This window comes from Leucopleurus acutus (genome assembly GCF_964270905.1).
Source record: "Leucopleurus acutus genome assembly, chromosome: 4".
Taxonomy (NCBI): Eukaryota; Metazoa; Chordata; class Mammalia; order Artiodactyla; family Delphinidae; genus Leucopleurus; species Leucopleurus acutus.
This window is the reverse complement of record NC_139146.1, coordinates 18,530,745-18,545,399: the sequence shown is the minus strand read 5'-3', so window position 1 is coordinate 18,545,399 and position 14,655 is coordinate 18,530,745. Positions and strand designations below refer to the sequence as shown.

At 33.3% G+C, this 14,655-nt stretch overlaps 1 protein-coding gene across 1 annotated transcript in view; it reads left to right on the top strand.

Annotated features, from left to right (window-relative positions):
- The window catches only part of AFG2A (AFG2 AAA ATPase homolog A), a 343,384-nt gene that overhangs the window by 159,149 nt on the left and 169,580 nt on the right, over positions 1-14,655 (top strand). The gene's annotated exons all lie outside the window — the stretch shown is intronic.

The following is a 14,655-nucleotide window of genomic DNA, read 5'->3' as shown; positions in this document are numbered from 1 at the left end:
ATAAATGGAATTATATAGTATGTAACCTTTTAAACATGGCTTTTACTTAAGTTTTTGAAATTTATCTGTGTTGTATGTATCAGTAGTTTGTTCCTTTTGCTGGGTAGTATTCCACTGTATAGAAGCACTTCAGTTTGTTTACCCATACACTTGTTGAAGGACATTTTAGATTGTTTTCAATGTTTGCTGTGAATAATGCTACTGTAAACATGGGTGGACAGGTTTTTGTGTGAATGTAAGCTTTCGTATCTCTAGGATAATTACTAGGGTGGGACTACCGAGTCATAGGGTAACTAACTCTATGCTTAACTTCATAAGAAACTGCCATATTCATCTTCAGATTGTTGGAACTTTGTTGCATCCCTGCCAGCATTGCTAGCACTTGGTATTGTCAGTTTAAAAAAAAAATTTAACCATTCTAATAGATATGTAGTGTTAAGTTATTGTGGTTTTAATTTGTGTTTCTCTAATGACTAATATTGAGCATCTTTTTTTGCTCTCATTTGTCATTAGAGTATTTTCTTTGAAGAAGTGTTTTAAATTATTTTGACCTATTTATACTTTTTAAATTGGGTGGTTTTCTTACTTACATTCTTTATATTCTGATTAAAAATCCTTTGTTAGGTATATTGCAAATATCTTCTAGTCTGTGGGTTATCTTTTCTTTCTCTTAACAGTATTTCACAGAGCAAAAGTTTTTAATCTTGAAGAAGTTCAATGTCCTTATTTTGTTTTTCAGGGTTTTTTTGATCAACTCTTTGCTTAACCCAGGGTCATAAATAATTAAAAAAAAATTTTTTTTTGGTAAAAAAACATGCAAGATAAAATTTACTGTCTTAGCCATTTCTGAGTATACAATTCAGTAGTGTTATGTATATTTATTGTTGTGCAACCAATGTCCAGAACTTTTTCATCTTGCAAAAGTGAAACTCTATCCCGTAAAACAGCTCTCCATCACATCCTCCACCCAGCCCGGGCAACCACCGTTGTACTTTCTGTTTCTGTGAATTTGACTACTCTACATACTTCAGATAAGTTGAAGTATGTGTCTTTTTGTGACTGGAGTATTTCATTTAACATATAATATTCAAGATTCATCCATGTTGTAGCATGTATTAGAATTTCTTTTCTTTTTAAAAGGCTAATATTCTATTAGCCTTTTATATAGGCTATATTCTATAGCCTATATATATATATATATATACACACACACACACACACACACACACACACACACACACACTCAAACACACACATACATACACACACTACATTTTGCTTATCTATTTATCCATTTGTGGCTGCATGGGTTACCACCTCTTGGTTATTGTGAATAATGGTGCTTTGAACATGAATATACAGATATTTCTTTGAGATCATGCATTCAGTTATTTTGGATATATATCCAGAAGTAGAATTGCTGGATCATATGGTAATTCTATTTTTAATTTTTTGAGGAACACCCACACTTTGTCAGCAGTGTACAAGGGTTCCAATTTCTCCACATCCTTGCTAACACTTGTTATTTCCGGGTTTTATTTTGTTGTTGTTGTTGTTTTTTAATAGTATGTGTGGTATCTTTGTGTTGTTGTTTTTTAATAGTATGTGTGGTATATTTGTGGTTTTGATCTGCATTTTCCTAATGATTAATGATGTTGAGCATATTTTCATATGCTTCTTGGCCTTTTGTATGGTATCTCTGGAGAAATATCTAAGTCCTTTACCCATTTTTTTAATGTGATTTTTTTTTGTTGTTGAGTTGTAGGATTTCTTTACGTATTCTGGATATTTTCCCCTTATCAGATATATTATTTGCAAATACTTTCTGCCTTTCTGTAGGTTGCCTTTTTCCTCTGTTGATTTTGTTCTTTGAGTCACAGAAACTTTTAATTTTGATGTAGTCCAATTTGTCTATTTTTACTTTGTTGCCTGTGTTTTTGGTGTCATTCCAGGAAATCCAATGTCATGAAACTTTTCCCTTTTGGTTTCTTCAAAGCGTTTTATAGTTTTGGCCTACGTTTAGGTGTTTGATCCATTTTGAGTTAATTTTTATACATGATATAAGGTAAGGCTTCATTCTTTTGCATGTGATATCTAGTTTTCCCAACATGATTTGTTGAAGAGACTCCACTTTTGTGAAAGTTTTACAGTTTTACATTTCACAGATCCATAATTCATTTTTGACGTTTCATATCTAGTGAGAGTTATATGTAGAGGTCCATTTTTACATGTGCATGCAAAATTGTTCTAGCACCATTTAGGGTGCTAGCACCATTTAGGTAGTCAAAAAGACTACCCTTTCTCCATTGGATCGCCTGTACACCTTTGTCAAAAATCAGTTGACCATATTTGTGTGGGTCATTTCTGTCTATCCTTTCAGTAAACCACACAGTCTTGATGATCACAGCTTTATAGTAGGATCTAAAATCAGTGTGTTTAACTTTGTTCTTCATTTTCAAAAGCTGTTTTAGCTATTCTGCTTCCTTGGCCTTTCCATATAAAGTATCATCTCAGGTTGTCATTATCTTTGAAAAATCCTTTTGGAGTTTTGTTTGGGATTATTTAAAATCTATAGAACAATTTGGGGAGAATTTATAACATAACAACATTGAATCTCCAGTCATAAACATTGTCTATCCATTTATTTAGATGTTCTTTTATTTCAGTGTGTTGTAGTTTGCAGCACAGAGAACTTGCACATATTTTGTTAAGTTTATACTTAAGTAATTCTTTTTCTTTGAGGTGTATTATATGTGGTATTGTTTAATTTTGGTTTCTAGTTGTTTATTGTTAGTATCTAGAAATATGGTTGATTTTTGTATGTTGCCACCTTTACTATGCTCACTATTGGTTCTTTGTACCTCTTGGTACTTTGTAGATTTCTTGGGATGTATGTACTTAATCATGTTGTCTGTGAATGAATATAGTTTTACTTCTTCCTTTCCAACCTGTATGCTTGTTTTTCTGACTTCCTACAAGGATTTCCAGTACCATGTTGAATAGAAGTGGTGACAGTGGACATCCATGTTTTGTTCCTTATCTTAATGAGAAAGTGTTTAGTGTTTTACCATTAAATGTGATGGTAGCTTAGACATTTTTGTAGATACCTTTTAACAAGTTGAGAAAGTTCCTTTCTATTCCTAGTTTGATCAGAGTTTTTAATCATGAATGGATTTTGAACTTTGTCAAATACTTTTCCTACACCTATCAATATGATCATGGGATTTTTCTTTTTTAGACTGCTAAAATCTTGGATTACATTGACTTTGAAATGTTAAACCAGTCTTGCATTCCCAGAATAAACCCAGTAAGTCATGTTGTATTACCCTTTTTATATATTACTGCATTCAGTATGCTAATATTTTGTTAAGGATTTTTCTGTCAGTGTTCATGATGGATATTTGTGTGTAATTGTTTTACATTTTCTTTGGTTTAGTATCAGAATAATACTCTCTTAATAAAATGGGATGGGAAGTATTTCCTTTCTTCTAGTTGCTGGAAGAGATTAGTTAGAATCAATATTTCTTCCTTACATATTTGGTAGAATTCTCCACTAATACCATCTGAGTCTGGAGTTTTCTTTGTTGCAGTTTGTTTTTGTTTTACTAGGACTTCAGTACCTTTAATAGATAATAGACAATTTTGGTTATCTATCTTCCTGGAAAAGTTTTGTAAGTTTGTGTCTTTCAGGGAATTTTGTTCATTTCATCTAGATTGTCAAATTTATACCTTTAGAGTTCACTGTTTTTTCTTATCCTTTAGTGTCTGTAAGGGTCTGAGTAAGATTTCCTCTTTCCTTTCTGATGTTGGCAATTTGTGTCTTCTTTCTCTTTTCACTTTTCCATTTTAGTAGCAGTTTATCAATTCTGTTGATCTTTTCAAAGACCCAGGTTGTGGTTTCATTGATTTTTCTCTATTGCTTTTTGGTTTTCAATTTAACAGATCTCTGTTCTTGTCCTCCCTCCATTCCTCCCTCCCTCCCTCCCTTCCTTCCTCTTTCTGTCCTTCTTTCTTCTTCCTTTGGGTATTTTTTGCTCTTCTTATTCTTGTTTCATATGGTGGAAATTTAGGTTATTGATTTAAAACCTTTCTTCAGATACTATAGATTCCCTTCAAAGTACTGCTTTACCTGCATTTCACTATTTTTTGATATGTTTTATTTTTATTTGCATTCAGCTCAAAATCTTCTAATTTCTCCCCTAAGACTTCCTATTTTATTATAGATTATTTAGAAGTATGTTGCTTAATTTCCAAATATTTGGGAATTTTACAGATATCTTATTGTTTTTAACTACTAGTTAATTGTTATGGTCAGAGACATGCTTTGTATGATTTCAGTTCTTTTAAATTTGATAGATTTGTTTCATGATCCAGGATGCCATCCTATCTTATTGAATGTTCCATGTGATTTTTAAAAGAATGTAGTTTGCTGTTGTTGGGACATCTTTTTCCATCCTTTTACTTTTAACATATCTATTTCTTAATTTCATTTCAGTTTCATATAGGTAACATTTAGTTAGGTCTCAGGTCTTTTAATTGGTGTGTTTATACCATTTACATTTAGTATAATTGTCAGTATGTTTGGGTTTAGTTCTGTGATTTAGTTGCTTTTCTGTTTTTTATTTTTTCATTCCTCTATTTTCTTCTTTCTGCCTCCTTTTGAATTATTGGAATATTTTTCAGTACTCCATTTTACTTCATATTTTGCCTTTATTATTGTATTTCTTTGTATGCTTTTTAAAATTAGTTGTCCTAGTGATTGCAATATTCACACTTCACTTTTCAGACTGTACTTAGAGTTAATATATTATAAGTTAAAGTGAAGTGTAGAAACCTTACAACCATCTAGGTCAAGATGGGTATTCAGTGACAGCTAGGTGTGTGCCTCAGAAGGCATCCTTAAGTTAGTTGCTCTTTAGCCTCTTCTTCTTCACTTAATCTTTTCTGTACTACCTTTAATCATTTGTTTTGTTCTGTACTACTTTCAGCCTTGTAGTGTTACAAGTATGTGGAAAATAACTTTATTCATGCCTCTTTTCTTGGAATTATTTTTTTAATTCAATATGAGATTATCGATATAGATGAGAAAACTGAGATGCAAAGAGATTTAATTGCCTAAGGTCACACAGCTAATAAGTGGCAGAGCTGGGATTTTACTCTGGCACACTTGCTTCAGGGTAGGCACATTTGACTGTATTTTACTTCAGACAATAGTAGTGCTTATGACAAATCTCTTACTCTTTTAAGCATGTGGTTTTTAAGTCTACTTACTATCATATCTTTGGGGGTTCTAATTTAGTTTTTTTTTATATAAATTTATTTTATTTTTGGCTGCGTTGGGTCTTCATTGCTGCATGTGGGTTTTCTCTAGTTGGAACGAGCGGGGGCTACTCTTCATTGTGGTGCACGAGCTTCTTGTTGCAGTGGCTTCTCTTGTTGCGGAGCACAGACTCCAGGCGCGCGGACTTCAGTAGTTGTGGCACGCAGGCTCAGTAGTTGTGGCACATGGGCTTAATTGCTCTGCGGCATGTGGGATCTTCCCGGACCAGGGCTCAAACCCGTGTCCCCTACATTGGCAGGTGGCTTCTTAACCACTGAGCCACCAGGGAAGCCCCTAATTTAGTTTTTAAAATGTGACTTTTTTTCCATCTTCTTAAGTACTTCTTAAAATAGCTCATTAAAAATTTATTCCAGCTATCTTAACTTTTTTGAGTAATGGAACTAGTTTTTGGCATCAGAACATTTTGTGGATTCCCACATAATTGCAATTAAATTTTCTCAATGTAATTGAGAAAATATTTTCTGGAAAAAAATATTACTGAGAACTGGGTAACACCCTTAAATGATTTTCTGTTTTTGTAATCGCAACACAAGATACATATATTTGAGAAAACAGTAGCATATATATGTGCATGTCATATTATTAATTCATGTTTTAGATAATGCTTGGTATTAATGTAGGGCCTTCAAGCACAGACGTCTGCAACCCACAGACTGGGAACCATACATTAGACTATTAATGAATAATAATAACAAAAGTAAAATTTACATTTTTTTCTAGGATGCTAGAGTTGAATAGATTCATATTCAGGGGGAAAATATTTACATATATAGATCAAAGAAGTCTAATTTTTATCAAACTCAAACCTTACCATTAAAGCGGAAGCACTCTTCACATTATCCACCTAAAAGTTTCCTATTACCTGTGAGGTGTTAACAGGTATAATTATGGAATTTTTAATAGCTATCTTTTTCATCTTTGATTATAGTATAGTCTTCTCAAATGGAAAAAGAAACAGATTTTTCAAATATTAAGACAACCAAAAACATGATGTCTGTGAAGCACAGATTATTTCCAGGAAAATAGAGCTGAAAAATTAAAAAATGCTTTGAGTTTGGCTGCTTTCTTTTTCTTTCTTCTTTAGTAATCAGTGTCTTGTTCCTAAAGAATTAGTACTAAGAGTCATTCAAAAAGATTGATTAAAACCAGCAATGAAATTGTTCTGATCAGACTTCTTTTAAGCAGCCTCTATTTTGTTTTTTGTTTTTTAGCCTTGGACACAATAGTCTTTTTTCGTTCTTCTGAAATCAGATGAGTTTTAAAGATTTGAGAAAATGAACTCTGGTATTTGAAGGTTAAAATCTGATCCATTCAACAGAATTTTGATTCAGAAAAGCTAGAAGTAAAAGTATAAACTCTAGTTTTACAAATATAGTAATAAAGAATATACTTTAGTGGTAACTTAATCTCCATATTAGGGAACTAAGATACTCAATGAATTTCAAAGTATCAGATTGATAAAGCAACACCTGGACTAATGTACTTTATTTAAAACCATTATGAAGGAATGACTAGTCATATGAAGTGAACTTTTATCTTTCATTTAAGTAAAAATGTATGTTGCATTTTATGTTCTGTAAAAGTTGACACATTATTACACTACTTGTAGAGCATAAATAGCAACTTGGGAACAACTTTGTGAATGGTTACTAGTTTTCTAAATCATTTAGTTTATACATTCTATTAAATTTTTAAGCTTTTATCAATATTTAGTATGAACTTTTTCCCGTTTTCAAATTGAGATCCATTGCTTTTCAGCCATAGCAGAGAGATAGGTTTCCAGAATAAAACAAACAGTTGAAAATACCATGCCCACAAAGAGATAAATAGATGTCCCGTGGGGATAGGGCTAAAGTTGGAGAACTCACATTCTCCCTTCTTTTCAAGACACACAAAGTGTAAAACAAGATAATTTGTCCTGTTCATTGCCATCAAGATTTGCACGTCAAAATAATAGCCCCATTCTCTGAGCTCTGTGTTGAGTACTCTCCAGAATACTGTGGTAAATCACAGGTGGGTTGTTCAGGTGTTCAGAGGGCCCTCAGGAATGGGCAGGTAACCAACTGACAGGTCATTGCTGAATCAAGGAATTTACCCTTTTCTTTGGCAGATCATAGCTCATGAAGGCTAACATTTTGGTAACTGTTTCAGGAAAAGAAATATTGTACTATATTTCCTTTCTTCCCTTCAGTCTCTGTGATACAAAGCAAACAATCTTGTTTACAGAACATCCAGCATTTGATTGAGTAAGTGACAGGTAGGAAATTAAGCTGTTAATACAGGAGGATGATTAAGTGAGGAAATCCGTCTTTTGTCAACCACTCATATTTTTATTAGTTTTAAAATAGAATCTGCCTTCAGTTTCAGTGGGAGTGTTAGATGTAAATGGTTTAATGGATTTTGTACTTGAAATCTGGGTTTCCTCTTTTACTTACAATCTAACATCACAATAGAAAATAATTAAAATAGTCTTGTAAATGATTGATATAGGATGATGGTTTAAGCTTATTTATTGAGTCAGAGCTCCACACCTGTTCTGTGTCATAACAACTTCCTCAGAGGATGAGTTTCGTTTTGTTTTGGTTTTTTTAAGCCATCCTTTCTTGTGATGCCAGAGACATTATAAATCTCTAAATTGAAAAATGCTGAATTAAATTTAGTTCTTATTTAAATCTATTTAAAATTAACCCTTTGGATACTTTCTGATTTTTAAAGTGGATTGCTGATTATCACATTGCTCTGTATATATTTCTTTTTTTAATAAATCTTGATGTTTATCGCAATATAAAGAATAATCCTAACGTTACATACAGCATTCTTCCCCTAAATGAAGTTTACTGAAAACAACTGTAAATTTTTACGTTTAAGATCATCAAAGTAGACACATATAGGATGACCAAGATTTTATTTGTTTGGTGGTAAATGGAAATTTGAGCTCACATGTAATATAAGTCAGCATTGTCATAAACCTACTAAAAAATGCTTATGTCATTTTAGGCTTCATTAATTATAGTATCCAGATCACATGAACTAATACTTTTGTGGTACTCTGTCCTGGTCAGATCACATCTAGAACATAATACACAGTTTGGGGATCTCATGGTTTGTGAATAATTTTAGACATAACAGGTATGGATCAGAACATGATTTTACCTTGGAAAATAGAAAAATACAAGGCAGTTATTGCCTTCAGATATTTAAAAGTTTATCCTATAGAAAGGACAGAATTAAAAGGTTGTGGCAAAATAAATAGAACAATTTCCCAATGAACTAGAATTGTTCACTTATTATTATCATCCTGTTATTGCAGGTGTTTTAAAAAGGGGTTGATTATGCTAAATGTCTGCTATGTTGATTGGAAGTTGGAAAAGATCATTTTTGATCTCTTCAATTTTGGTTGAAGTTGATTAGGAAGTTGGAAAAGATAATTTCTGATCTCTTCAATTTTGAATTGAATTGGCAAGTATAAAACGATTTTATTATTCAGTCACTTAGCATATATGTGAATATTTACAAATTTGGGATTTGAATTTTGAGACTAATCATTGAAAATTACCTTTGGCCCTATGAACGTTCCATGTATTTTTGCCTTCTATATTTTTTCTTCTTTTTAAAGATGATTACAAATATGTATCAAAAAGAAAAAGAAAACAAACATCAAAATTTGGCCCAGGTCATATAAATCCAGTCTGAAGCTAGAGATGGGAATAAGAATGAACAATACAGGTCCTCTGTTTAACATGTGAATCCCACTTTTCCGATCATATGTGAAAGTTGAATATTAGGAACTTAATAGCACAGTCTAATAACTTGCTGCTTTCTTTGAAGCAAACATGGTCCCTCCTCGAAAGGGGGGAAAGGTACTTGAAGATCATTCCTTGACAGTATTGCCCTTTGAACTCTAGGTTGACTATTTGAATAGATAGGCTTTCTGGCTCATCTCATCATCCAAAACTTCTTGATATTCTTCTCCTTTCTTTAATGTTGTAAATATTTGGGAGAGTGGATAGTGAATATAGGTTGTATGTTTGTGCAGAATTCAGCAAGAGAGGTTGGGTGTTTTGCATTAAGTATCTATATTACTATAAAGTTTAATTGCTTTTAGATACTAGTTAGCACTGAGTAGTACACAGAAAGTACCTGTTACACTGAGTTACTCATTTGTGGAATGTAAGAGTGAAAGAATATATGCATGCATCCTTAATAGTTACAAGGGCAGTCATCATGTTTTATCCATGGCCTAGTCTCAGGATGTTTTTTGGCACTCTCAAGTCCTGATTAACATTTGTCATGTAAATAAATATATTCAATTTAGATAGCAGCAGATAGATGTTAGCATTTAGACAAAGCAGATATATTGTCATTTTTTAAATGATATATGTAATTTATTTCATCATTAAATTATGAATTTTCTAGGGAATCTATACATATGTTGATTTCATATCAATCTAAAACAATGTATTGTATAGATATATTAACTTTGGTAGTCTGCCATAAACTTCACTCCATTCTTGTGGGCATTGATACAGGAGAATGGTAGTTCTTTTTTTTTTTTTTTTTGGCTGCATTGGGTCTCCGTCGCTGCGTGCAGGCTTTCTCTAGTTGCGGTGAGCGGGGGCTACTCTTCGTTGCAGTGAGCAGGCTTCTCATTGCGGTGGCTTCTCTTGTTGAGGAGCACGGGCTCTGGGTACGCAGGCTTCAGTAGTTGCGGCGCGCGGGTTCTAGAGTGCAGGCTCAGTAGTTGCGGTGCATGGGCTTAGTTGTTCCATGGCATGTGGGATCTTCCCAGACCAGGGATCAAACCCATGTTCCCTGCATTGGCAAGCAGATTCTTAACCACTGCGCCACCAGGGAAGTCCTGGAGAATGGTAGTTCTTTTAGATGCCCTCTCACTATTAATCTCTGAAAAACCAAGAGCAGTTACGAAAAGTACTTCTTAGATAATACAGGATAGAATAGCTTTTTCTTTGTTTTCCCCTTAAAATAATCTATAGTTATAAATGGGTTTTAAATAATTTGAAGCTGGATTTGAATTCTATTTTGGCCTTTACTGTGTGATATGAGGCACTGTTTGCTTATCTGTAAAATGGGGATGCTACCTCTTTTTCAGAAATGTTGGTGAATTGTATGGGGTAACTCATATGAACCATTTAGCTTTGAGCCTGTTACAAAGTGAGCCCTTGAGAAACAATAGCTATCATTACAATTTCGCCAGGAAAAAAAAAAAAAAGTTTAAAATGTCATGGATAAATACCTGACTTTAGCACTTAAAATTTTAAGTTTAAAATTTTAAGTTGTTACATCTTCGATTGTTTTATTTTTCCTTTTCAATTCTAATGTTGAAATTTTTTCTCCCATTATAGAGACTGTATCGGCAATTTGTCGTTGGTCATCACTATAAATGAATTGCTTGTTAACTCTAAGTATTCCTTTGGGGAACCTGGTGATGGCTCCTTTTCCTCTCACAGTGTGATGGTTAATGCATGTGATATCTATGCCCCTTCCTCTATATTTTTCTGCACAAAGGTTTCTGAGATCTCAAGGAATCTGGAATGGTAAGGTCCTCATCCATTGTCAGGAATCCAGCTTCTTAGGAGCTTTTCCAGCCTTTTGGCTAATACCTAAATAGAATCTTCTGATTTCCTCAACTTGGTGACTAACATTTTTGTATTTTTAAACTGGCCTGGGTTGATATGAGTCTGTTTGGAGAAGGGTAGTCTGGAAAGTGTTAAGCCAGAAACAGGAAGATTTAAAGATTGAATCACCCTGTCATTCATTGTATACATAATACCTTATTTTCTCCAAGGTTCTTGTTTAGCCTGTATGATTTGCCTTATATACATGTGCACACACACACATTTTCCAATATAGTCTATAACATATACTGAATAAACTACACCATCTGTATCTTTCTGTCTATTCTAATCTGGTCAGCTTCTGCATAGCACTTCTAATAGAATTGCATAGAACTTACGAGCTCAAAATAAATACAAATTTAAGCTTTTCATCTTTATTCTAGGAACATTCCCCATTTCCAAATTATTTATATTATCATAATTCTCCTATGAAATCATAAAACAAAAATTGTACCATCCCTTCAAATCAGAACTTTATTCAGTTTATGACTCTGCTTAGAATAAGAACAAAAGTTTAAAGAAGGTATGATTTAAGTATTACTAGGGGAAAGTAAGGAGAAAAGTGTTATGTTAATAAATTTGCATTGTATGCACATTGTCAGCCTCCCAATCTGTAGAAGCATGAAGAATAGAATTTATGTTTTGCATTTTTCAGAAAGTGAGAGACCAGTAGGATTTTAACAGTTTCATAAATGGAGCAGAAAAGAAGAAAACTGTTGAACCTAAAGCCTGGCTTCATCCAGAAGTAAATATAAATTTTTCTTTTTCTGTCTTTAACCTGAAAGTATGCTCAGAAGGTCAGGCCTCACCAGAAACATTACTGATGCTTTGGGGCAGTAATTTTTTCAGCTTATGTCCTTTAGTTCAGTCTTTCTGTCTAATACTGGGAAATATTCCCATCAATATTGAATGAATGAACTTATGTGAAAGTTTATGCCTGGGGAAAAAGCAAGCTAGAGGCTTTTGATACCTAGTACTAGCTGGTTTGATATAGTAAATGTTACAGTTCAGAGAACAGAGAGATTACGGAAAGTCAGAATAGTTAGGAAAAGATAAACTCACATTACTTATTTGTTAAAAAATTCATTTTCTATGTGGCAGGCTAAGTAGTTTGCATATACTGTCTCATTTCAATCTGTATAATAATGCAGTTAAGGTAGATACTTTTCATACTGTTTTGTAGGTAAAGAAACAGTCTCACAGAGGTTAAGAAACTTGGTCCGTGATCTAACAGCTAATAAATGACTCTATAATGAATGTTACTTTTGTTCATTTGGATATTCTTCCCAGAAATCAGTGACTTTTCATGGCCTTTAAAGAATCTGAACTAGTTAACAGGGTTGCTACAGACCTTGGGAGTTTCTGGGAATAGATTTAAAGGCACTGAGAAAATCTGATGATGGCTATTGAGTGGGAAGTTAAGTAATCCATCTAATTCTCTGTACTAAAAATAAAGTCAGTTGCAATATATTCTTTTATCATTGACCTGAAAAATTTCTGAGTGTGTAATCCTATGGTGAGTGATAATGTGTCATCCAAGCTTGCTTTACTTTTGGCAGGTACCAGTTGAATCTAAGAAGTACCTGCTTCTTGTATACAAGGTTTTAATTTGTTTAACAGACAAAAATATGTATTTGCAGCTTGAGGGATCTTTCATGAATGGGGGTGTTCGGTAATACCTCTCTTTCAAGCATGCCATGGTATCTTGTTAACAGTGACATTTATGAGTTGAAGTAGAAATCAGAATCATTTCAAAATAGACACTGTTCACTACAACATTATTGGCATCTGTTTTTAGCATAGCAATAATTCTTATTAGGGAGCTCTTTTTTGTATGGCAATTTAACATTTTTTTATTGATTGGTTGTATCTAAGCTGCTACAGCTTGATATGTGATGGTTAAGAACATGGACTCAGGCCATGGGTTTGAATCCCAGTTACATCTCCTACCATATGTATGACCTTTGGCAAATTAGTGAATCTGTGTGACTGTTTTTTCACCTGTAAAATGGAAATTACAGGAGTACCTATTACAGAGGGTTGTTGTGAGGATTAAATGAATAATAAATTTGAAATAACTTAAAACAATGCTTAATAAATATTGTTTGTTAGCCTACTTTTTAAAAGTTTGCCTCAGTTTATACCCATGAAAAATTCTTTATGGATATTTTGTTCACTGTGTATTAAAATACATTATTAAATGTGGTTGATTTATATGTAATAGATCATCTATATATATTCATTATAAGGTATCATTTATATATTAATCTGGTAGGCTAGTACAAATGTATTCTTTTTGAAAATTATTTGTGCTTTTGGAATTCTGAGATCCTTCCCAATATTTATGTATAGTGAATTTCCAAAAAGAAAATGAACATTAGATTTGTGAGATACATGGGAAGGTTCTATTCCCAGACAGTTAATAATTATTATTAAATTCCTAATTATACTTTTCCCAATAGTAATAATTATTATTAAATTCCAATTATACTTTGCCTTTAATAATTATTATTAAATTCCTAATTATACTTTGCCTTATAATTATTATTAAATTCCTAATTATACTTTGCCTAATTATATTATTAAATTCCTAATTACACTTAAATTCCTAATTATACTTTGCCTCTACTTTTTAATATATTAAAAATATTCCTAAAAACATTTTCAACATTTTGATTGTTTTCTGGGGGCTTTGTTTGTTTTTTTACCTACTAAAAATATTTGTTTAGATCCTTAGTGTGTATAATGTTAAGTGCTGGGAATACAAGAATGAATAAATAGATGAAATCTCTTCTCATGAGGCATATGGTTTGGTGGTGGTTACAGACAAGTAAACAGGGAACTACAATAAAGTGCTAAATTCTGTGATGGCAGAAGTGCAGAGAACTCCAAGGGGAATGGGGTAGGACAAAGAGAACACTAAAACTAGATTTAGGAAAAAAGAAAAGTTTCTTAGAATGAACCTGGTAAGGGGGCTAGAAGTAATGGAGTGGAAGGGATGAGATGTTTCAGGAAGAGCATAACATTATGTGGAAAGGCCTGAAATGGAGAGAGCACATGATACATTTGTAGTTCAGTATGGCTTGGCCATGGAAGGGAAGATGAGAGTGGCAGAAGTGATCACGCTGAAGAGACAATTTACGGTTTAACCGTAATAGTCTTTGAATGCCATGGCAAAGAATTTTTCTCTTATCCTGGGAGCAAGAGTAACCATTAAGGCTGCTAAGCAGCAGGTGGCATGATCAGATAGGTGTTTCAGAATTCTCTGATTATAATAAGAGGACGGACAGTGAGGGTCTGTTGGTAGAAGTGACTTTTCAGCAATCTAGGAGGAGAGCCAGTGGTCTGAATTAGGGAATTATGGAGATGGGGTGAAAGGAAGTAGTTGGTTTCAAGAGATCCTTAGGAGTGGAATGCACAGGACATCATGGTTGGTTAGACGATGGCCTTGATTTTACTCTGACAGGATCAGCGTTCTGAGCAGTCTGTACAGCTGAGTGGGGCCCTGTGCCCAGAAGGGACTCACTATTGGTTTAATGCTGTTGTTGCTGTCTTTAAATTCTTAATGGTTTTTGAACAAGGAACCCCAGATTTTCCTTTTAAACTCAGCCTTGTAAATTATGTAGCCAGTCCTGGTCTTGAGAACTGGTTGGATGGTAGTATGTTTCACAGGGAGAG